The 23,635-nt window shown below is 46.6% G+C and overlaps 1 protein-coding gene across 3 annotated transcripts in view; it reads left to right on the top strand.

Moving 5' to 3' along the window:
* LOC119464568 (mitochondrial uncoupling protein 2) overlaps positions 1 to 23,635 on the top strand; it is a 104,267-nt gene that overhangs the window by 5,034 nt on the left and 75,598 nt on the right. Inside the window, exon 2 of one of the 3 annotated variants that reach the window (XM_049656454.1) lies at positions 19,034 to 19,136. The exons of 1 other annotated variant lie outside the window; for it this stretch is intronic. The gene's annotated coding sequence lies outside the window, so the exon portion shown is untranslated. Of the gene's footprint in view, positions 1 to 18,788; positions 19,137 to 23,635 lie in introns of those variants that run through there. One more of the 3 variants, XM_037725584.2, reaches the window with a different exon arrangement.

The raw sequence follows: 23,635 nt of genomic DNA, 5'->3' as shown, positions 1-23,635 counted from the left end.
GCTTTCTGGTGGAAACGCAGCCTCTTGCGTGAGCCGATCCCGGAGGTTGTGCACAGCCGCGCCAAAAAAAAAAAAAAAAAAAAAAAAAATTGCATAATTTTCAGGTTGCTCTTATGGTTTCGCACTTTTAATATTTCAGTCTGAGAAGATTTAACATAAAAGGCACGCGTTGTCGGTGTTTTGATTCATTCCATTTTTTTGTGGGCTGTCATTCTCACAATTCAGAGGAATAACTTTCTCAAGATTGTAAGACAATGTATGAGCAACTTTAGTGATAGAATGGTGTGGCAATATAAACTGCGCATGTCATATGGCAAGGCGTGGCATATACGCATACCGAAATATAATTTTCATTAACGCACAATAACGTTGCCGACGCCGACACGGAGCCATTAACACTATCGCGTTAAAAAGCTTGGTTCTGTAATTACTGTGCGAGATAAGGAACCCCCTCTGGGCCCCTTATTAGCTCGACTAGGATAAAATGAATGTGTCGGTGTCCTGTATTAGTAACTTCCTTCTTTTTTTTTTTGAACAATTTCGGCCTAAACACAGCATTTTTAGCGAAAAGCGACGAAGTAATGGTAATAATCAGAATTTCGTCTTTATGGAGTTTTGGGTGTTACTTGTCGTTTTTTATTTTTTAACAATAGTTTTCAGGTACCTCTGCCCTTGGCATGTCAGCGGTTGAAACGTAAAAAGACAGAACAACTCCCGATTCCTAAAACTGTATCGGATTTCAAAATCGTGCTCTGCGTAGATGGGGAGCTATGATGGCCAATGACTCCCTAATAAGCTATTCGTTTTGATTTAAGAAGTAGCGACAAACGGAGGCGCATGGCCCTCTTGGGCTACTCTGCACTGGGCGACGGGAAAGGGGGGGGGGCAGGTCAGAGGAAAGAAGAAAGTATAAGAAGAGAATCTGTCCGAAAAAGCACGAAAAAGACAACTGATGACTGACTATGCAAAGAACTTAGCCAACGCTTCATTACGGAATTTTTGCGGCTCAATTTACTGGCCATTTACATCACCAAAGCAGCTAAAATGTCACTCAAACTCGGAAACGGCAAAGTTGTCGTTCAGGTTGCTACAAACTTGATAAATTATTTGGCAGCATTCTGGGTAAGTTGCCAACATGGTCGGTGTCCTTGTTTTCTAGGATTAGAATTTGGGGTATGTGTGCTTTGCCCGGACCCAAGCAAACAGCTGAATATTCCTCGGAACAGATAACGGATCATCGAAAAGAGCATTGTGCATCTTAATTTTTGTTTACGTCCTTAGAAGAACCTCGTTGTAAACATTAAAGCAGGAGTACGCGTTTATTGTCAAAGATGACGCACAGGCACAGTCGTACACTCTGTTAACTTCAAACTTCTCTCCACCACATGGCAAGCAAAAAACATGGCAACTGGACAACGCCCACATGTGCTCATTAATAAGGCCATTTCATAAAATTTCACTGATTGGTTGAAAGTATGTAAAACGATAAGACCTTTAGAGCTTCCTATACAATCATGCGTCGGCCATCCCTTGTGCTATTACGTTTCGCATCCAAGGCGCAAGTCCTAATATGTATATATTTTTTTACATTACGTAGGTTTTTAAAATATAAAGGCTGCGAGGGTAGAGAATGTCACGTGTTGGTAGGGTTGTCAGGCGAGGTGGACATGTTTTGCCCTGAATTACGTCAGATTCGGAAAACTATGTAATACAATTTGTGAACATTCTTGTTAGACCCTTGGGGGCAGTGTTTAACACAAACTTGGATGCAGTCACTTTTTAGTGCATCCCGATTAAAAAAAAATTGACGGTCGCCCCAATTTCAGATATTAACTAATCGACTGTCATCGCTCAATCTATGCAATTGTGAAACTGAGCGCACAGGGAACGCAAGGAAAGGCGGCCCCAATATACGTCCTACAGTAACGCCCCTACAGCCAAGGCACGGGGGGGGGCTTTAGGAGAGCAGGGGCTGTGAAGTCCCATCTTAATGGAGAAATTTCCCTAGTGTTGGGGAGGGGAAAAGGAAGACACGTACTGTGTGTGCCAACCCCTGGCTACGCCACTGCGGGGAAGTGAACTAAACCGATAACGCATCATAGCAAAGCAGTGACGGACAGCAATGGTAATGTGAGAGCGAAAAGAAACAGTGCGTTAAAAATTAAATAGAGATCGTCAAAGGTGTGGGACGAAGCAATATCTTTTCATCGAGCCTCATGCTCCTAAGGTGTCGCCACTTTCAGATTCCCTTATATTCGTGTTTGCTCATCTAACTTAGCTATATTCTGATTTTCGCGTCGTTGTCATTCGCCGTCGTTTTCATTCGCCGTCGTTTTCATTCGACGTCGTTTTCATTCGACGTTCGCCGAAAGCAAGAGTGTGGTCTTTTTCGACAGAAGGCGAATCTGAGGCATCTTTTTCAAGTGAACTTGTTTTGAAAGCCCACTACAGAGAACGATGAACAGATAGGCTTTGCCTGGTTTCGCGCTGTTTTTTAACAAGACAGACAAAAAGCGGGAATCTATCTTATTCGATACTACTATCTATCTATCTATCTAGCTATCTATCTATCTATCTATCTATCTATCTATCTATCTATCTATCTATCGATCTATCTAGCTATCTATCTATCTATCTATCTATCTATCTATCTATCTACTATCTATCTATCTATCTATCTATCTATCTATCTATCTACTATCTATCTATCTATCTATCTATCTATCTATCTATCTATCTATCTATCTACTATCTATCTATCTATCTATCTATCTATCTAATCTATCTACTTCTATCTATCTATCTATCTATCTATCTATCTATCTATCTATCTATCTATCTATCTATCTATCTATCTATCTATCTATCTATCTATCTATCTATCTATCTATCTATCTATCTATCTATCTATCTATCTATCTATCTATCTATCTATCTATCTATCTATCTTATCTATCTATCTATCTATCTATCTATCTATCTATCTATCTATCTATCTATCTATCTATCTATCTATCTATCTATCTATCCTATCTATCTATCTACTATCTATCTATCTATCTATCTACTATCTATCTATCTATCTATCTATCTATCTATCTATCTAGCTATCTATCTATCTATCTATCTATCTATCTATCTATCTATCTATCTATCTATCTATCTATCTATCTATCTATCTATCTATCTATCTATCTATCTATCTATCTATCTTATCGCTATCTATCTATCTACTATCTAGCTCTGCTATCTATCACTATCTATCTATCTTCCCTAGCTGCATTGTCTTGCCTATCCTGAACTGGACAAGCAGAGCCTTGTCTTGGATTATGCGAGCCAAACAAGTCGTGTTTTTTACAGCTGGGATTTTTTTCTCTTTGCTCTGTGCAAAGCCTCATTGTTTTGTAAGAAAGCGTCACAGCAAGCGTACTCTCGAGCTTCACTACGTTTCGCCACCGAGCTTTCCGTGTTTGCCGACAACAGAGGAAAGGCAGAGTTTGCCCCCACGTCCAAACGCTAAAAATAGCACTGTGCTGCGCAGATAGAACGCTCTAGCAAGAACTATGTGCTTACGACAATGTTCGCCGTTTTTTTCCCCCATTTGTCTTTGCGCTTCAGATAATATTTATCTAATGCTTTTCCTCCTGCGTGTTTTGCTTGTGCCGGATGAAAGCCATTAAGAAGCACTTTTTTTTCTAGTGCATTAGCGCTACATGTGACAGCGTTACCTCTTCTAGCACGCTGTCCTGATAACTATGCCGCACGGGCACAAGAAATGACATTCAATTGTTAAAGCCTTAAATATACCTAATGACAACTTTTTCTTTTTCTTTTTGTCAACGGAGCTGCCACAGGTACACATTTAATGGAATTTGACGCGATGATGTCGATGACAGCGTCTTCTGTATTGAAGAATTTTAGGATGCTAATTAAGAAATAAACATGCCTTTAGAAGTTTGATCCGCCTTCATGAACAGTAAACGTCAAAATAGGCATCTATGGTACCGTTAGCTTGAGTTGTTACCTATTACAACGCTGCAACCTACCTTCGCAACTTTGGCCATTGTATGTCAAATCCGAAGACCAAAATTAAAATGGCGCGGGCCACGTCGGAGCCGTTGCTAGATTCAAGGAGGTTTAAAAAAAATTCCTTCACTAGGCCTACCGTTGCACCGCCACCTTGAGGACGTTCGCCGAATACAATTCCTGACAGGAGCGTTGTAGTTAAATGTTTTGTATAAATTATGTTTCTCGTAACAGAGTTCCTAATGCTTCACTTTTGCTGCACTGTGGCAACTATGACGTCGAGAGTACGCATTTCACAGTCGAATGAGTTCTGGCGAACCCATTAATTTAGCAACGGCATTAAGGCAAACGGCATGTTTGTCCGTGTGGCATCACTCAAATGGCCTTATAATTTTTATAGAGCCTTATAAGTTTACCTTCCCGAAACTGCTGCTTTCTGCAGCTGCCGACAGATGGAAACACACGCTTACGATAGCGCTGGCTTAGTAGTAGCTGCTTCCACATAGACAAGGCAATTGCATATCTTTCTTAAAAACCAGGCCGGTAACCTTGCCTAGTGTTAACTGAACGACCTGTACCGAAAAATGCAATCTTTCTGCAATATTTGGGTTAGAATGTGTAGTGGTAAGTGCGAAATATTTTTTCCTACGATATAAGATGAAAACGCACGTCGCTCTATAGGTAGTCACAGCTCAGTTGCCTATCTTCCTGTTTACTCTCGCAACTTCCCAAGGCACTAGTTTAACGTATACAAGAACTACGTTCGCACCCGAATTGAAAGTTCCGAATGAAGGGGGTAGTTTTTAATTGGTAGCTTTACTTTAAACACCGCCATGTGTAAATGAACTACTCATGTTTTAGTCACGATGCATAAATATAAACACTGAGCACCTGTGAAAGACAAATCGTCCGAACAGCGCGCTCTGGAGCACTCTCCTGCCATCGAGCTGGCTTTGGTAGTGTGTCTTCCCATTCGCCTAAAGAAAGTGACTATAATTGATTTTAAAGGGAATCTTTCTTGGTGAACCCTCGCGGACTTTTCTGAGCGTGGCTGCTGCATTGTTGCCGAACAGGCACGCCAGCTTGTATCAGGCCATGGACGCTGGAATGAAACGGGAAAAATAAGAGCCAACCTTACCACTGTCCTTCGCGTCGTACTTCTCTCAGGATACATCTGTATAATCATCATTCGCCTTTCGACAAATATCAACTTTGTCCTGTTGACACCACTGCAAGTCAGTCAAGGCACTCTTGAAGTCTTTGCGTTCGAGTGGACTATCTGACAGACTTTCTCACGGACGTTTCCGACCTCCTCTATTTTTTATTCTTTTTATTTTTTGTTTTTCGTGGCTGCTTTTTCTCTGCCCTATTCTTTTCACCTTTCATTTCCCCTTACCCTTCCCCCAGTACATAGTAGTAAACAAGAATATTTTCGTGTTAACCTCCTTGCCTTTCCCACCCCGTTTCTCTCTCTCTCACTGCGTCGAAGTATCACTGGGCACATTTACATGAACTGCTGCTTGCATCTCGGATTAGATCATGAACGAAGCATAAATGGAATCGCATAAAAAGTATGACCGGTAGGGTGCGCAAACGTGAACATTGAATGAGATTACACGTTGCATAGATGACAATGTGTGCAACTGTACGCATAGCATTTATTTTATAGATAACATTTAAACAATCGCATCACGAAAGCTTTGACTCACAGAAATTCCAATATCCGCGTTGGAACACCTGCATATTTTTTTTCCTTTCCTAACATTTCTCTTTATATTCCCTGCTTTTTTTTAATGCCTCCCTGGCATCCGCCAGCAATGTGTAAGTCGTACACGCTCTGACAATAAGTACGGACGCTTAACAATTGTAATTACCTCTCGGATTACTTACAAGTGGGTTGCCGAGATCAGCTTCTATAGGGGGCTGACGTCTCCAACTCCGATTCAAGTTTTCTCTTTTTGTCCACCGATATCTCGCGTTCACTGAAGTGCGCTGTCGGATGATCGCCTCTGGTGACTCGACCGGGCGATGCTAGATACTGCCTCGACACATTCGATACTTGGGATGCAAAACCGCAAGATCTAGCAGGGCAGCATGTGACTCACCAGCCGCCGACGAAAGGTGAGCTGTGACATCTGTTTGACCAGTATAGTCCTTTCAATTATGGTACGCAGATCTGTGTGTCCGACTTGTTTGTGGAGCTGCACGTAGGGGTGCCGTAGAAATAAGCGGCATTTATCTACATCTAATTTTAACCCTCTGCTTATATTCAAAGTGGCTCCATGTCAATTCAGTTAGCGGAATGTTGCAACGTTACAACTTTACGAAATGCACCATCATGTTTGACACGGAGCTTCACAGGCAGTGTTCATCTTGAGGGCCAAGCGCCAACAGTCGAGGGGCGATCCAAGAAAAGACAAACGCCGGTGCTACTCGCAACTAATAAACATTCATTATAGAAGAAAACAGTACACATATAGTCATAGAGGCACAACCGCGCATGCACTTAAAAAAGAAACTTATCTGATGCACTGGGAACGCTCAGCTAAAATACGAAAAAAAAAAAAAATCGCAGCCCTTTCCCTGTAGAGAAAACGGGGGGTGAGCGAAGCTTGTGGCAAGACGACCCTGTCGCAGGCGTTCCGCTTCGTTTGCCCTAATCTCGGGGTCGGCGGCTCTGCGCTGACGTTTGGCCTCAACATCGCGCCCCTGCAACTCGTGGTCCACGGCCTTTCGCTGACGCTTCGCCTGGGCTTTGGAAGCCCTCACGCTAGAATCGGATGACGAGCTTCGCTTACCCCCATTTTCTCGATAGGGAAAGGGCTGATCATTTGTCTCTTTGGGTCCCACGTGTGACAAGGGTAGTTTAAGGGCGCGTTACAGGTCCCCGAGCCCACAGTGGTATGTGCCGTTGAGCTCGGACCCTTTCTGCACTATCACCAGGATCACCCCACTTTTCACCGTGACACCACCAGCACCACCACCACCACCGCCGACACTTGTGAGCCTATAAAGCTTCGCTTAAAAAGAAAAAAAAAAAGAGAAAGTAGCAGACCTGAGTGTTCCTTTCGACTCTGAACTCATTTACTGCGACATCAGCATTCTCCATTTGTGAAGACCATCGTGTTATTTAGAAAAAAAAAGAAAAAATGTGTTAGTTATGCATATAAAACTAACTAACCCTTCCTCTACCGGAAAATGGGGGTAAGCGAAGCTTCTCCGGGGTGCAACTAAACTAACCATGATGTGCGACGGCTGCGACGGAGAGAACGACGTCGCTGACGGTATGCCCACAGTCCGCCGTTGTCGCTGGTGTTCTATGTCCCGAGTTTGCTCGGCGGCGTGGTTAGCAGCATTCGCCCGCCATTTCCGCTTTTAAATCGCTTCAAAATTAAATCTGATCGTTACGTAAGACAATGAATGGCTCACACGTACCCTCTTAAGCAATGGCTCATACCCCCGTAAACGCGGCCTCCCCATTACGACGACAGAAGAGAAGTGAAATTCTACGTTGGAATGATTAGCTGCAACGCAGCCAGGCTGTGGAAGAAGACGATCACGACGAACTCGGGAGCAGTGGCACGAGCGCGTGTCGAGAACGAGCACAAACCGAGTGCGCCAACGAGCCTACCCGGAAGAAGACGCAATCATATGGCGACACAACGTATTGCCACCGTCGAAACGAGTTATGTATAGACGTGTACCGCAGCGAGACTCATCTTTCGCGCTTCCCTAAGAGCAGTCGGCGCTATCTAGCGCCGCCGCCGCGAAGCCTGCGCGCGGCGTCTCCAAAATGCATGGCGCGCCAGTGCGTGCGAACGCTTACTAACGCGTCATGCGACAAAGCGGGCTCCTCTCGCACGCTTCTTTCTGGACACGCTACGCCAACTAGTGGCAACGCCGAGAAGTGCGCGTGTGGCATCCGAGATGAGAAGCGTGGCGCGCCGATGCCTGCGAACGCTGAGAATGGTTCCCTCGTTTGCCACACACTCCGTGACACATACTCAGTGAGCCAAGTTAGCTAGACGTTCGTTTAAGAGTCACACTACCCAGCCCATTCGTGGCGCAGCTCGTTGAAGCGTTGGAGTGAGTCGTTCATTGAAAAGCGGTATACCTACCCAGTGAATTTGTGGCACAGCCGGCTAAAGCGTCGTGTTGCTGTCCTTGAGAGGCCCTTGCGACATGGGTTTGAATCCGCTCAGCATGGGAGAAATTTAAGGGATGTTTTTCGTCATTGTACAGAGAGAGAGAGAGAGGGAGAAACGGGGTGGGAAAGGCAGGGAGGTTGACCCTAGTTACCGAGGTTGGCGTCAAAGACGTTCATTGAAGAGCAGCACAAACCGAGTGGCGCATACCTAGTGCTATAAGTCGGCTTCACACATATAGCTTCTTCCAACAGCGGTACCTACCCAGCCCAACAGCGGTATATACCTGCCCAACAGCCGTACCTACCCAGGCCAACAGCGGTATATACCTACCCAACAGCGGTACCTACCCAGCCCAACAGCGGTATATACCTACCCAACAGCGGTACCTACCCAGCCGAATAGCGATATACTATACCTACTTAACAGCGGTACCTACCCAGCCCAACAGCGGTATATACCTGCCCAACAGCCGTACCTACCCAGGCCAACAGCGGTATATACCTACCCAACAGCGGTACCTACCCAGCCCAACAGCGGTATATACCTACCCAACAGCGGTACCTACCCAGCCGAATAGCGATATACTATACCTACTTAACAGCGGTACCTACCCAGCCCAACAGCGGTATATACCTACCCAACAGTGGTATATACCTACTTAACAGCGGTACCTACCCAGCCCAACAGCGGTATATACCTACCCAACAGTGGTATATACCTACCCAACAGCGGTACCTACCCCGCCCAACAGCGATATATACCTACTTAACAGCGGTACCTACCCAGCCAAACAGCGGTATATACCTACTGAACAGTGGTACCTACCCAGATAAAAATGTGTTTTTCCGAGCGTGAATGAAGCCCGCAAATACACGCGAAGTTGCCGCGCGAATAGCCGCTCGAGGCACTTTGCGTGTATTCGCGGGCTTCTTTCACGCTCGGAAAAACATTTATGTAGCCCGTATTGAACAACAGCAAGCTGTATCGGGAGTTTTTGATGTCGCTCTCAATTTTCTCCTTGACACTTTTCATCTAATTGTAATATTTGAGAACTGAATTATTTGTGAGTAATGGAATTAGACAGAATGCAAAAATAATCTGGGTATCTACAAGCGACGTCAAACAACATTACCTTGGTTCTGTCCAGCTGCGTGGCATTTGCATATTTTAAAATCTTGGTGCACCATGGGACACCCTGTATAGTGTCCCAGCTAACGCTAGCAAAGCCAGCTGTAAAATAAAAATATATTTAAAAAAATTAGGGGCCGCTTCACACTAGTGGTGCAAAGACTGGGCAAACAGCGAAGTTGGCGACCCCACCTAATTTTATCTTGGTTCGGCGAAGTTTTTGCTAGGTTATGCTTCGAGGCTCGGCCACTTTTGCGCAAGATCAACCCAGAATCATCGACAGCGCACGGAACAACGAACACTCGTTCATTAAAGTATCTGGATGCCTCTGGACGCTCAAACGCTTTTGCTAGGTTTCACGGGATCGTAACTCCGGAACTTCTGCGAATCACCAACGTTTCGCCACCGTTTCGGCGGCGCGATACTTGGAATCGGATCGAAGTCGTCTCACTCGCTGTCGAGTAGCGGCGCGGCGACTTTCGCGCCGCGCTTCCTCTTCTTCTGGAGTGACATTCCTCTTCGGCGCTCCATCTTCGCGGCGACGTGCTCGGCGCGGAGACGGCGGGGCTTTGTAGGCGGCGACGCGGAGCTATATATCCGTGGGTCGGCGCAGTGACGTCCCGACTTAGCTCCGTGTCTGCGTTGCCACGGCAACCACTCCGCGCCGCGCGGTGACGTCACGGCTCGTCAAAGCTAAGGCGAAGCGATGCGGCGCGCTCGATGACGTCACGGCTCACGCAGCTGCGGCGAGGCTCGGCGCGGTCGGCGCAGCTGGGGCGAAGCGTTGCTAGACAACGCATGGCGACGTCATCGCCAGGCGGAGGTTTTGCGGCGTACACTGCACGGACCATCCTCGAGCTTAAACAGCTTCGCTAGTTCACAGGGGTATGTGCCATTGCGCTTGAACCCTTTCTGCACTACCTCCAGGATCGGCCCACAATTATTGTTCGCACTACACGGCCTAACCAAGAGCTGCTGTTAAAAATACGATGCATGATACGATTAAAACCCTTCGGCGTTCGGTAGTCCGACCTCTGACGACCGATCACCGTATGTCTTATAATCGTTTGACTGTGTTATTAAATGCGTAAGCATTTCTGTGGTTACCCAACGAGAAAACTATCTAAGCATCCGTCACAACTACAGACAATCCCCGAACTCCATCACACTATTTATGCCGACGATATCACGCTCTGGGTATGCGACGACAGTGATGGATCCATAGAACAAATATTACAGGAGGCGATTGACACAGTAGAACGGTATCTGCAAGGCACGGGACTATCCTGTTCGGCGGAGAAATCCGAGCTACTGCTATATCGCCCTACACTCAAGGGCCGACCACCCAAACATTATCACCAAGCACTGACACACGCCGATATAACACTCACGACTAGCGACGGTCGCATCATAGCAACAGTGGATAAAATTAAAGTGTTAGGACTGATCATCGAGAGTAAGGGCACAAACGGCGAGACAGTTAGCAACATTGACGCAAAAGTATCGAACACGATGCGCCTTATTAAACGCATCACCAATAAACACAAAGGCATGAAAGAGGCTAGCATCCTCCGCCTCATCCAATCATCCGTACTCAGCCAGATCACGTATGCGGCAGCCTATCACCGATGGTTCGTCGCAGAAAAGGCAAAACTCGACACCCTCATTAAGCGAATACATAAACAAGCACTAGGACTGCCGCAGCACGCCAGCACAGACCTTCTCCTTAAACTGGGATTACACAATACCCTCGAGGAGCTTATCGAGGCACAACAAACATCACAATACGAGCGATTGGCCAAGAGTAAGCCAGGCCGCCAGAGATACTCGAGAATCTCGGCATCTCTTACCACACCCAACACGGCGACAAACATGACATACCACGCGATATCCGAAGTAAACTCACAGTTCCACCGATACCCAAGGACATGCACCCCGAACACAGCGAGGGCAGACGCGTCAGTAGAGCCAAAGCCATGACTAAGATTTTTGGTCACAACGAGGAAGCGGTCTTTGTCGATGCAGCACGCTATCGGGACTGTCACAGCTTCGTAGCTCCAGTCGTAGACCACACACGCCAATGAAAAACAAGCGCATCAATCGCCACAAGACACGTAGAAAGGGTGGAGGAAGTGGCCATCACGCTAGCGATAGCTCACACCAATGCCTCGTATATCATCAGCGACTCGCAAACGGCCGTGCAAAACTACGCCAACGGCAGAATCTCCCTCGAGGCATTGCGGATCCTTAATACAGGCAAAACTTATGAGGTAGACAAATGCGTACAAATCCTCTGGATCCCAGCCCACACACCTCTAGATCAACCGGAGTTCAGTCCAAACGAGGTGGCGCACAACGTGGTTCGAGGTCTCACGTTCCGAGCCGCGTTCGAAGAAGCAGCCACCCGAACGGACACCTCCGCGGTGGTGTGGGAATGGGACGATCGGCTCACTAAATTCTGTGACATTACTCAACATTATCGAATGCAAAGGTGTGAGTATCCACCACCTCACCCCAAGCTCAATAGGGCCCAGTCCGTTCAATGGCGGCAGCTACAAACACGAATATACACGAACCCTGTCATCATGAACCATATATACCCCGAATTATATACAACCAATCTATGCAAGTATTGTAACACCAGATCCACACTAGATCGCATCCTATCGGCATGTCCAGCATTAATCAGCAATACTGGGGTCGCGGCCTCCAATGAGGGCCTTCTGGCGCGTTGGCGGACTGCGCTGCTCAGTTCAGGCCTGGACCAGCAACTCTGGGCGATCAAGCAGGCCGAGGAAGCTGCCGGGAGACACGGTCTCTCCGCTGGCTCCTAGGTGGGAGCCCAGCCCAGCAATCTGACGGAAATCAATAAAGTTCTTCTCTTTCTCTCTCCGTCCATTCTCCGCGTAAGACGATCGCTTTCTAGATAGAGCCAGCTGTAGAAGAAGACGATCGACGACGAACGCGCGAGCAGTGGCACGAGCGAGTTTCTGTGACTGCGTGACGTGTGCAGTCAGGCACGCACTAGACACAGCTTTAGTAGGCCAGAACTGTGGAGCAGCCGAGACTTCGGATCGGAACGTCATCGGTGCACCTGGTGCTGCCACCTGTAGCGGTTTGCTTGCGTCATCAGTTGACGTTGCGCCGTCTTCCGCGGCAGTTCGTGTCGCCGCAGCGCTGTCGCATTTAAGCGTAATGGCGCCAAGACGACCGCAGCCGCTGAGCACTGCTAGTGTGAGCACTCAACACCACCTCGTTACTGCGAAATGCTTACGCATCATTCAGATCCACTCCGTGAGGAGATTCTACGCAAATGTTTTTCATGCAAAACGCATCCCTCGTCTATGGGAAACCCGCTAGACCCATCGCGCTCCGGCCGCGTGTGCGCCGTCCATAGCTGCACAACATGATGGTGGTGGCAGCGCAGGGTGTTGCCCGGGTTCTCTTGTTCGCTTACTTTGTCAGTCATTGTCGATGGTGCGTGCGTAATCTTTATGCGCATACATTGTGGGAAACATTGGACAAAACAGTTTCAAACACATGTATTTACATTTTATTTTGAGATGGTAAATGAAAGAACATAATCGAAAGGTAATTATTTATATAATTTACATGTTTTACTCAGTGGTCGCACATAATGCGAACTAGATATGCAAAGAAAGTCTGCGCACTAGCCAGAGCAAGCACAGAGGCCTTTCTTGATGGGAAACATTAGCAGCGACCATTACTTCGGTTCCGAACAGTGCAGCAGCGTTAGGGCCGGTTGCGATTTGATATGTTCGTTCATGTCTATTTAACTTATCTTTCCACTGAACACGTCTTGGGCCAATACGCAATGACCATTCCTCAATTTGTGGCCAACGCGAGGCTATGCTGCACGCTCTGTTTGAATGCATAACCACGAAAGGCGTGTTGCAGATAACACATCGCATTTGAGACGCCGGTGTGGAGTTCATCTCCGAAGAGATAAACGTCTTTTTGCACAGCTTCTTATATGTTATTACACTGAGTTGTGGCATCGCCGATGTTCCACGGAACCAAAAGTGCGACCTGCCCCGCAGTGCAAAAAAGGTTCCCGATATTTCGATGAGGTACTTTCCTTAGGAATTGCATGCTTTAATTGCAGGAAGTGCATTTAAACAGCTTGGCTGACGTTAGCTGGGAGACACGGTGTTCAGACCGCAATATCTCCGGAATCGACCCACGAAAGAGGACAGAAACAGATGTTAGAAACAACGTTGCCGATACGGAATACGGAAAAGTGGCGGCAACTGGCGAAGGAAGACTGTCTTCAAAAAAACATTTTTAAATGCGAAGCATTTCTTGGCGAACATTTGCTATTTTGACCGTATCTATCTATCTAGCCGCCTACGAGTTTTTGTTCTCCTGGTCGTTTCGTTAACTTTATGTACCAGAATTGGCACACCATGACAGGAGTGTATGACGAACATAAGTGATAAGTCATGACAAAAATGTCATGACATGTGCGTCACGTAGGCCATGACAATGACCCAGCGAAAAAGTATAACACTCAAAAACCACTCAAATGGGTTTGGACGTGGGTACTAAGTGAAGGAAACACTACAGGATGCTGGTAGAATAGTCATGAGCATGACTCAGCAAAAACGACAATGACTCAAAGAGAAAATATTAACACAAAAGCCACTGAAATGGGTTCGGATGTGCGTACTAAGTGAAGGAAACACTACAGGATGCTGGTCATGGTCATGAGCATGACTCAGCAAAAATGACAATGACTCAGCGAAAAAATAATTAACACTGAAAAACACCGAAATTGGTTACTAAGTGAAGGAGACACTATAGGATGTTGGTAGAAGTCATAGTCACGAGTATGACTAAGGCTTTGGCCCTAAGGTCTTTTAGGTGTAGCTAAAGGGACTCTTGAGGACTCATGACATGCGTGTCATGTAGGTTATGAAAGAGCCGCCTACGTCTTGGTGCTCTCATGGTCGTTTCGTTAACTGGTTGTTTCGTCATGGTTGTTTCGTTAACGTTTCGTCATGGTCGTTCCGAGCACACTGCTTCGCATAACATCGATTCCCACAGGGCGTGGGATCTGCCGGCTTTTTCTTTCTCTCTTTTTGCGCAGTTGTACTTTTATGACTCTACACCGAGTTTTTCAGCTCTTACACAATTTTGAAAGAATGGCCTTAGGCAGATAGTAATATTATAGTATTTGAGCTGGATTACTCTGCACAATATTATTGTGCAGAGTAATCCAGCTCCAAAGTGTTAGATTACTCCAATACTTTGGAGCAATCCAAAGTATTGTGCATTACTTGCACAATAAATCAAAATGGATATTCGACTAATTAACAAAAGTGCACTAATCAACTTCTTGATTAATTACTTTACACCCCATATTGAAATTTACGAATTGCAGCCGGACAGTTGGCAAGGTGGTATCCACTTAGAGCTAATTTACAAGATGACAGCCGTTTCTAGATATTAATTCTCGAAGTTGACAATATGCATTGGCGTTCCAGTTATTTTTCGTGCTTCAATCCATACAAGAAAATTTTCTTAAAAACATTGTAGGAACAACAATGCATTCTTACCGTAAGTTTCAAGGCGCATATCTCGAAAACTGGTGCTATCCTCACTATTCGCTCTAAGTGGATATGCATTGAAAACTCACCGGCTACAGCTCGTAAATTGCGATATGTGCCGTAGATATTTAAAAGTTAATTAGGAAATGTTTAGTAATTATTACAGTACGCATTTCAGTTTATAGTGCGAGTACTGTCTGCCGCTGCGAGTAATCCCACTTAATGACTATAATTACACAATATGATTACACAATATAATTGCACAATATAATTACACATTATAATTACACAATGTAATTACACAATATACAAATTATGTGTATGGTCTAAAAACGCTCTGTTTGTACTGTTTTCTTACAATACTTTTTTTTGTTAAATGCAGGTATTTCGCCTGTGTTTGCATTTTCTTCGATTGTCCCTCGTCTTTTGGCGCTTGGCGCTCAAGATGAATGTGTACCAGCTTGTCAATGTATCGGTTCTTTACAAGCTGTGTTCCACAGCCCTGACGAAGCGGTATAGTTATTATTTTTTCAATAGGCCTGCTGCAAAAAAAAAAATTATTTAGCGCTCGTGCTCTGAGCCAATTTCCCTTCCTATTACTCGCTTTCCCAAGTAGGCCTCGCGCTATCACCTAAATATATTCTACTTTTCTACTCTGTGAAAGTGATTCAGTCATTTCAGTTAAAAAAAAAAGATATATAAATGCGACAAAGCTGAATTTATAGAAAGTCGAGGTTTATTTACTCTGTACGAGAAGTCACTAGAAATTGCGGAAATGATCTTTCTATCAACTTGAATTCCTTCCAATAAAATTAACACAACTGTGGCGCAAAAAATCAAGCAAGTTTACAGACAGGCTATTATAATTCGGAGTAACGGGGGGCTCAAGAAAATGCAATTTTTGTTTCCTGGCCCCGTAAAGATTAAAGATGCTGATGCGCTTACCGCCCTCTTTTCATAGTAAAAGGAAATCCTATATTTAATGTTCTTATAACTTTACTCAAGTTTTGGGCTGAGAAAGTGTTGCGGTTGCTTAATCATATTGACTATGTCATTCAACGAGGAATTGCGGAGGGTACGTTGTGGCCCGCGAGCCTGTACATTTGGAACGTATCTAAGCGCATCACATGCCTGTACAGACGATAATAAAGTTACACTTACAGATTCGTCTAACCTAACTCATGCTACGTCATTTGTGCAGGATTGATCGAAATCATAGATATTATTGATTGGCCATGAAGCGCGTCCTTACTTTGCCCGCAGGACCTTATCAGCTGGGTCAGATCCATTTTTGTTAACATTCAAACAACAACCAAGCAAATCTGTCGGCAGCTTTGTATCCAGGTGTACATAACGTTCTTTTTATTTGGAGGTATGGCACGTGGAATGCGTGGATAGCTCCAAATTCTTAGAACTGCGATTGTTTATTTATTTATAAGCGAGATAACGTTTTTGTTTAACGTCTCATTTTCTTGATGGTCCGAGAAGAACTTCACGCGGACTTTGAAGCACTTCCGCCGGAATCCTATCTGATATGTTACATGCTTCTAGGTCCTTATATTAAGCAAAGATTATTTTCATTTTGCCCTATTCTTCCCCTTGGTCACTGACAGGCATGAAGCCGTGTCTTCGTTATCACCAGCATCGCCCACTTGCTGCGGCACCGGGGGATAAGGAATTGATAAAATAGAAGAAAATGGATGCTTACATAAAACGGCGTGTGTTTTTGTGGGCCCGCAAATGATTACGGCAGAAAATGACACACTAACTCGTTTTGTCTGTGGGATATATGCAGAGATCTGGCTGTAAACAGGCTGACTGTAAGACGGTTGTAAGACGGAAATCTGTCGGTAAACATCCTCTTGAATAAATGTCCGGGCCTGAGCTGGAGGTGATGGCACTTGTTAGTCCGAGGGCGGATCAATCGTCGACTCGAAACTCTAGAAGCTGGAGCAGTGGTTAGCCGAACCTGCTCTTTGACATTCACCCAAAGTTGAGGCATAATCAGTAAACGAAAAGCTGTCGTCGCCCACCCGAATTCCAGGCGCGAATGACAAACTCGATTGATGCATAAAAGAGAGCTACACAGCAAGGTGGATATTTGACGGGATAGACAGGTTTTGAACGAGGGATGTCTCATGCTTGGGTGCCACTCGGGACACTGTCAAATGCCGCGATATTGTCGAATTCATAATTGCGGCATTTCTTGAGCCAATCGGAGAGGCTGTAGCAGCCCTCTGGGCCAATCAGAGCTGACAAGATGGCAGATTCGACAGTGTTCCGTAGGAAAGCACTCGTGGAGCCAACGTTTCGGCAAAGGGACACGCCTTCGTTAGGGACGAGACCGGGCTTCTTGTCGAAACGATGGTTCAAGGCTGAGACGATCCTCGCTCGACCAATGTCCATAACTCCGCTGGAGGAGCGATCAGTTTGTGGGATGGTGTAAAATTTTGATTTGCTGACTTCGGTTGGTGGATCTCTGTTGCGATCGGAACGACATGATTCCGGCTTCGACTCATGACCAAGAAGGAAATGTGGGCAGGAACGAGGGTTACGGCTGCAGTTGGTATTCCATGATGCAAAGTGTATATAGCTCGGGGATGAGTGCTACGAACGACAAGCGCTGAACTTGGCCAACTAAATTTTATTCAATGAACATGATCACATATAAATGAAACCACTTCATTTGCGCAGACACCCTGAAGTACTTCCGTGGCAAAATGACATGACATGTGGCAAAGAACAAAAGCAAAAAGATCAACGATACATGTTATGTTGGAGTTAAAACCAGAAATGCCGTGTTCGTTTTGGAACGCTATCACTTTCGCATCATTTTTCGCAATATTTAACATCAAGAAATGTTCATTCCTTAACCGAGGTATGTCTCGTCCTAGAAACCGGCATGGGCTAGCCCTTGGCATACGGGTTCCTCGCGTACAACGTATTGCGACAGTATTGCGACATTTGTGCGATGACACGGCCGATGACAACATCTACTTTTCATGAAACTAGCAAGCCAAAATGTCGTCGATGCTGTCACGCGATCAGAAATGCAGGTGGATCGGAAGTGCAGCAGTGAGGTTGATCCATACATGATTAGAGGTAAAACAGACGGTTAAAGAAGAAAGAAATCTGTGAAACTAGTTGAAAACATCATGTCTTCTCTCGAGATTCGTGAAAGAAGAGTGACCATGCTGAAGAACTTTGTCTACGTAGCTATAGAGGGCTACAATGGTAGGCGTTTCTCAATCTGTTGTCTCCGATAGTGCTAAGGGTGAGCGATTGCGTACTTTGTCGTACGCAATCACAGTATAGCGGCTGGTGATGAGGGCATCGAAACGTGCAAGTGGAGAACGAAGAACATGGGAACATTTATTGTAGCAAACATTATGTACTTGTACAGCGCGTTACAATATGAGTGCGTAATTTCGGTAGCTCTGAAAAGTTAGCACGTATAACCATTTTTCACTCAAGATATGTGGTGATATTGTTTGCACCACCGGCTGTTGTCACTGTCTTCCAAACAAAGGAATGAGCCACAGCGAATTGGCCATTGCTTAAACGCACATCCCGTCATTCGTCAGATGGTCTGAAGCGTCACCTCGCGGCGATAACGATGGCACAATTCATCACTTAAAAAAAAAAAAAAAAAACAAGTCCGGGCGGAAGCTGGGACGTCAAGGCCGCTTTTTTTCTCGGCCAAGGTCCCCGGCAGATAACCAGGAAGGAGAGAGGCAAGATGAAATATTACGTGACGCCATTTTCTCGCCTTTTATTTCTTGATGCCTCGACGCGTTGGCGTGGTCCGCACTTGTTGTCGTCTGCTTCGCGACTGCTGCCTTCTGCTCGCGCGCGCGTGCGCATCACGTGACCTCATCTCCACTGCGCGCCGTCTGCTCGGGAAGGAAAACAGCTAGCAGACGACACCGCCCCGCAGAGGCGCGCAAAATCTACGTGCTCTCCCTGACGCGTAGATACGCTGGGCTGTTGCGTATCTACTCCGTCGCCTTCGACACCTGGTACTACATCAAGATAGAGTGCATGTGACGACTGACCGATAACGACTGGCCGCAAAGAAGAACACCTTGGGCTCAGTCAAGGCAGCTTAGTTTTCGCCAGTACGTCTTCGGCGTCCGCTCAACCAATTTTCGACTTCAGCAGGTTTCGAAGCCACCAAAGCCCAGACTCGAAATTCCAGCTGGTCCTCGCGCTGTGCCGGCTGGCATTTCGAGCACGGAAAGACTCCCAGCGGCTCCGCACTTTCGTGAGTTTCTCAAGGCAGTTTATTATTTTAGTCGTGCTGGACGTCGTTACTAGTAGTTTTTGATGTGTACTTCTTTCTTTAAACTTTTCTTAACTACATCGATTCGTCCGCATAGCGTCAGCATACAGTTTTGTTCCAGAAGCGTGACATACAGTCGCATATGGGTAATAATCTCTTATTGCTGGGCTTCAGCACCGTTTTAACGTAGGAATCCAGGAGTTTATGCTCTTGCATTTTTTTTAACCTCGTGAATATTAAGTTAGCAGCGTATCTCACATATAATGTTTTGGATTGTACATGCCACGATAGAATAACTGGGAGTGACTTTGTGGCCTTGGCGTATTTGTGTGTAAATTGTAATTCTGTAGCCTACTTAAGCAGATATAGTTGTTCGAATAAATAAATCAATCTAACGGGGATATGCTAGCTTGTATAAAAAGGCCGATAAGAATAAACGGATGATAAAAACGGCGAACAATATACACGGTGAATTTTAAGTTTCATAAATTTTTTTTTAATTCGCCTGTGGCAGATAGCAGGATTTTTGTCCTTGAGCTGGATTGTTCGAAAAGGCGGACATTTCTAGCATGAAAAATCGAAACACATATTCAACTAATTAACAAAATGCAGTAATTAACTTCTTAATCAATTATTTACGGCACATGTTGCAATTTACGAATTGTAGCCGCTGAGCTTGCAAGATGAGTGTCCACTTGAAATGAACTTGCAGGATGACAACAGTTTCCTTATATTATTTCCAAAGTCTGTAACGAAATACAGGGGCGTTCCAGTTACTTTTTTGCTTCAGTGCACAAAAGGGGGTATTCATAAAAAAGTTAGGGGAACAACAGCGCATTTTAGTGCAAGTTTGATGGCGTATGTCTCCAGACAACGAGTTTCCGTGGTCATCGAGTAAGATGTGTGTTCTAGTTTGCTTTTGATCTCGCGTGACATCATTTGTTTATTTAGTTAGGATGCCTATGTTTCCAAGCTTACACGGCCGATAAAAGTGCAATCTGTACTTCGTATAGCTGTCTACCGATTTGCTATCGCTATCGATGCTTCGTCTTTCGGGCGAAACTGCAACCTTGTATACGGGGTGGCGATAAATAGACCAGACTATCTTTTTGTAATGCCTCACAGCTAGTTTGCACATTCTTCTCTTTTGTATTCTTTTGCATTGTCGTAAACGTAAAGGCGGTTTCGTTTATGTCGTGGTTCTGGTTCTGTTGGCCTTAGCCACTCTAGGTATACCTCTGTCTGCATTGGTAGCAATGTAAGTCAGGCAAGCGAACTTTACCTTTCATGTTGTCGATCGCGACACGGTAGGACTAAAAAAGACAATGTTCAACTTTGTTGCACGTAAGGAGTGGTGGTTATTGGCACTGTCTGGGTCTGTGGTCGCCAGCAACGCCTTCCCGCGTCCCGACTTCGTCCACTCGAGGCTTTGCGTTCTTGGTGAAGGGTGGTGTCATCCGCTTTGTGGGTTAACGCACATTTGCTTTAAAGTTTGTCTTGTGCACACACATCTTGTCGGCTACATACGCACTTTATTAACGACAATTTGCAGTTAGGCGCAGCCAACAAACAGCAATGTTACTACTTCTGATAGTGACAAGTTATGCGGTGGTTTTCTTCACTTTTCAGCAACTTTGCTGTTGCCGATCTCGTTTGCTTAAGGAAATATTCTAAATTTTTGAATAAGCTTGCCCAAACCAAGTACACTCTGGCTTATGTATACGACTCATTGCGCTGCCACAAGACGGCAGTGTAGGACTTCCTTTTTCAGGCGAAGCTTGTTATAAGGAACATATTTCGGTGGCGTCCGTGTACGCAAAAAGCTATCATCATCAGCATTATCTCGAGCGTCGTCTTCTTCCGCAGCTGGCTCGTTGCGCCCCTCGGATTGCGCTCGTGCTCGGTACGCGCTCGTGCCACTGCTCCCGCGTTCGTCTGCTTCCACAGCAGACGACGCTCATCATTAGAGTTGACAGTTGACAAGAACTTTATTGAAAGGTCCTGAGGAAAAAAATTCGAAGTAGCTTGCACTAGTGGCGCAAGGCTAAAGACACAGCGGAGCTGATCGGTTCCTAGGTGGTCCTGGCTATACGAAATGATGCAAAGTTATACGAAGTAAGGGAATCCCGTCATCCTTCATGTATGATACATGAAATAAAGATTCAAGTGTATAAGCATTTCCTCGTGGTCCGAGGCATCGGGGAACGCCTCGCGAAGCACTTGGAGTCAGGGCACAAGTAGAGGAAGTGGGGCGAAAGCTATACGAGCGGCGCCCAGCAGACGACACGCCGGGATGACGTCACAGCGCATGTGCAGTAGCGCGCGGCTGGTAGGAGCTCGGCCGAGCCACTGCCACAGCCGCTTGCTGCATCACGGACACCGCTAGCGTTCGGCGCTAATGCGGGGAAACGGAGAAGCGCGGATGGCGTCGGCAGCACCGCTGCGCGTTGCCTCGTTGGGGCTGCTACAATTTGTTTCTCTCGCTCTCATTTTCTCTTTCTCTCTACCGAGCATAGCACGCGACGCGCGCACTCTCTCGCTCTCATTCTCTCTTCCTCTCTCCTGAGCATAGCGCGCGACGCCGCTACACGAGGTGGTTGCAAGGCAACGTAGTGGCAGGCGGCACACATTACGGCCGGCTTAAACAGCTCCGTTGTTAGTTAAAAGATTGGGAGGAGCCGAAGGCACCCCAATCAAGTTGGTGGCTCCGCCCATGACGCAACCGGGAGGTGGTGGCTCTAGGCGACGTCGCGGGCCCTCTGGGCGGACTGTCGTTGATGCGTAAAGTCAGCGCTTTGCAGTAGGGCGTCCCACTTGGTCTTGTCGTGAAGATCAGAGCTCGCGTTGAACGGAGGAGGAGGAGGAATAAACATTTTATTGAAATAGCAGACTGAGGTTCTTGCGGGTGAAGCCCCTATTCCAGGGCTACACTGGCTCTAGCGGCTCGTTCGACTTGGTCCAAGGTTGCCTGCTGGATTCCCAAGTCCTGCCGGGCGAGTCGCGCCTCCCACGACCTTTCAAGTTCGTCGCGTGGGACGAGGGATGAGTTTCCCTCTGCTGGTCTTTGTTTGCAATGCCAAGTGATATGTTTGAGGGTTGGTGTGTCGCTGCACCAAGGACGGAAGTCATCGTATTGGGACGGGTGTATTTTGCTGAGAGTGTGTACATTGGGATATGTATTCGCTTGTAGGCGTCTGCAGTCCCGGGATTGCCAGCGTGTTAGTTTAGGGTGGGGTGGCGCCATTGTCTGCCTTGCGCGTCTTTGATTGTCGAGGATATCTCGCGGCAGCGTAGGTGTGAGGTATTCCTCCCGGGTCGATGTGCCCGCGGCTCGGAAAATTAGTCCTCGAGCCAGGCGGCCCGCCCGTTCGTTTTCCTGTACACCTTCGTGAGCGGGGCACCATGTGATGATGTGGTCCTCTCGAAGGTTGTTTCCTAGAATGCCTAGGACGCTCCGAGGGAGGACGCCCCTGAGAAACAGTCGGCAAGCTTCTTGCGAGTCCGTGAGAACGTGTGCAGATTGCCTCTTGCCCTCTGCCGCTCGTATGGCTAGTGCTATGGCCGCCGCTTCGGCCACGGCCGTGCTCTTGGTACGGATCGTAGCCGACGTGATTGCTTGGTTTCCTCTAGTGACGACCGCAGCAAATGCTCTCAGCCTCGAGCGGTAGGGAGTTGCGTCTGTGTAGTGAGTGTTTGGGTCGTTGCGTAACCGTTCGAGTGCCACCGCTCTCGCTCGTCTGCGGCCGGCGTTAAACATGGGGTGCATGTTCTTGGGAATTGGGTGCACGTGTATGCGTTCCCTGTCTTGTCTGGGTATTTGGTGCGTCTCCTCCCCGCAGAATTGGGGTGCCAAGGGGTAGTGAAGTCTCTGTAGTAAAGCTCCACCTTGGGTTGTCGAGTTGAGTCTCTCTCTCTGCGCGATCAAGACTGCCGCGGCGTGTTCATCGTACGTATTGTAAATACCCAGACTCTCCAGACGCTCTGTGCCAGTGCAGTCAGGGAGGCCCAGTGCAGCTTTTAACGCGCACAGCCAAAGCATGTGATCGAAATAACAGTACTCGTGCCCACATTTGGAGAAAGATTGCGGGAAATTGGAATCTATCCGATTGTGCGCTCTGGGAGTGAGATGCGTTCTCGTCTGTAAGAGCCTAAACGTGACAGGCTGAGCCCTGTTTAATTTTAGGTTATAGGGGAGGGAATTTCCTCCGGCTCAGTCTATAGTGGGATGTGATCTAGGTAAGAGGGTCTGTAGGGGAGCAATCCTGTGAGTGAGCTGGACCATTAGCCCGGACGCGGTTTGTGAATTCACGCGCTAGGCAGTGGGCGTGCTCGTTGGGATTACAACCCGCTTGATTAACTACTCCGTCAAAGTGGGCCGGGAACCAGGCGATGTGGTGACCTCCTGTCTCTTTGTCCGCAGTACTTTGGAGAGATTGGTAACTAGGCTAGCCGTGTGCTTAGATACTAGAGCTGACGAGAAC

Source organism: Dermacentor silvarum, chromosome 9, assembly GCF_013339745.2.
Source record: "Dermacentor silvarum isolate Dsil-2018 chromosome 9, BIME_Dsil_1.4, whole genome shotgun sequence".
Lineage (NCBI taxonomy): Eukaryota > Metazoa > Arthropoda > Arachnida > Ixodida > Ixodidae > Dermacentor > Dermacentor silvarum.
Note: the sequence above shows the minus strand (reverse complement) of the source record. Positions and strands in the feature narration are given on the sequence as shown.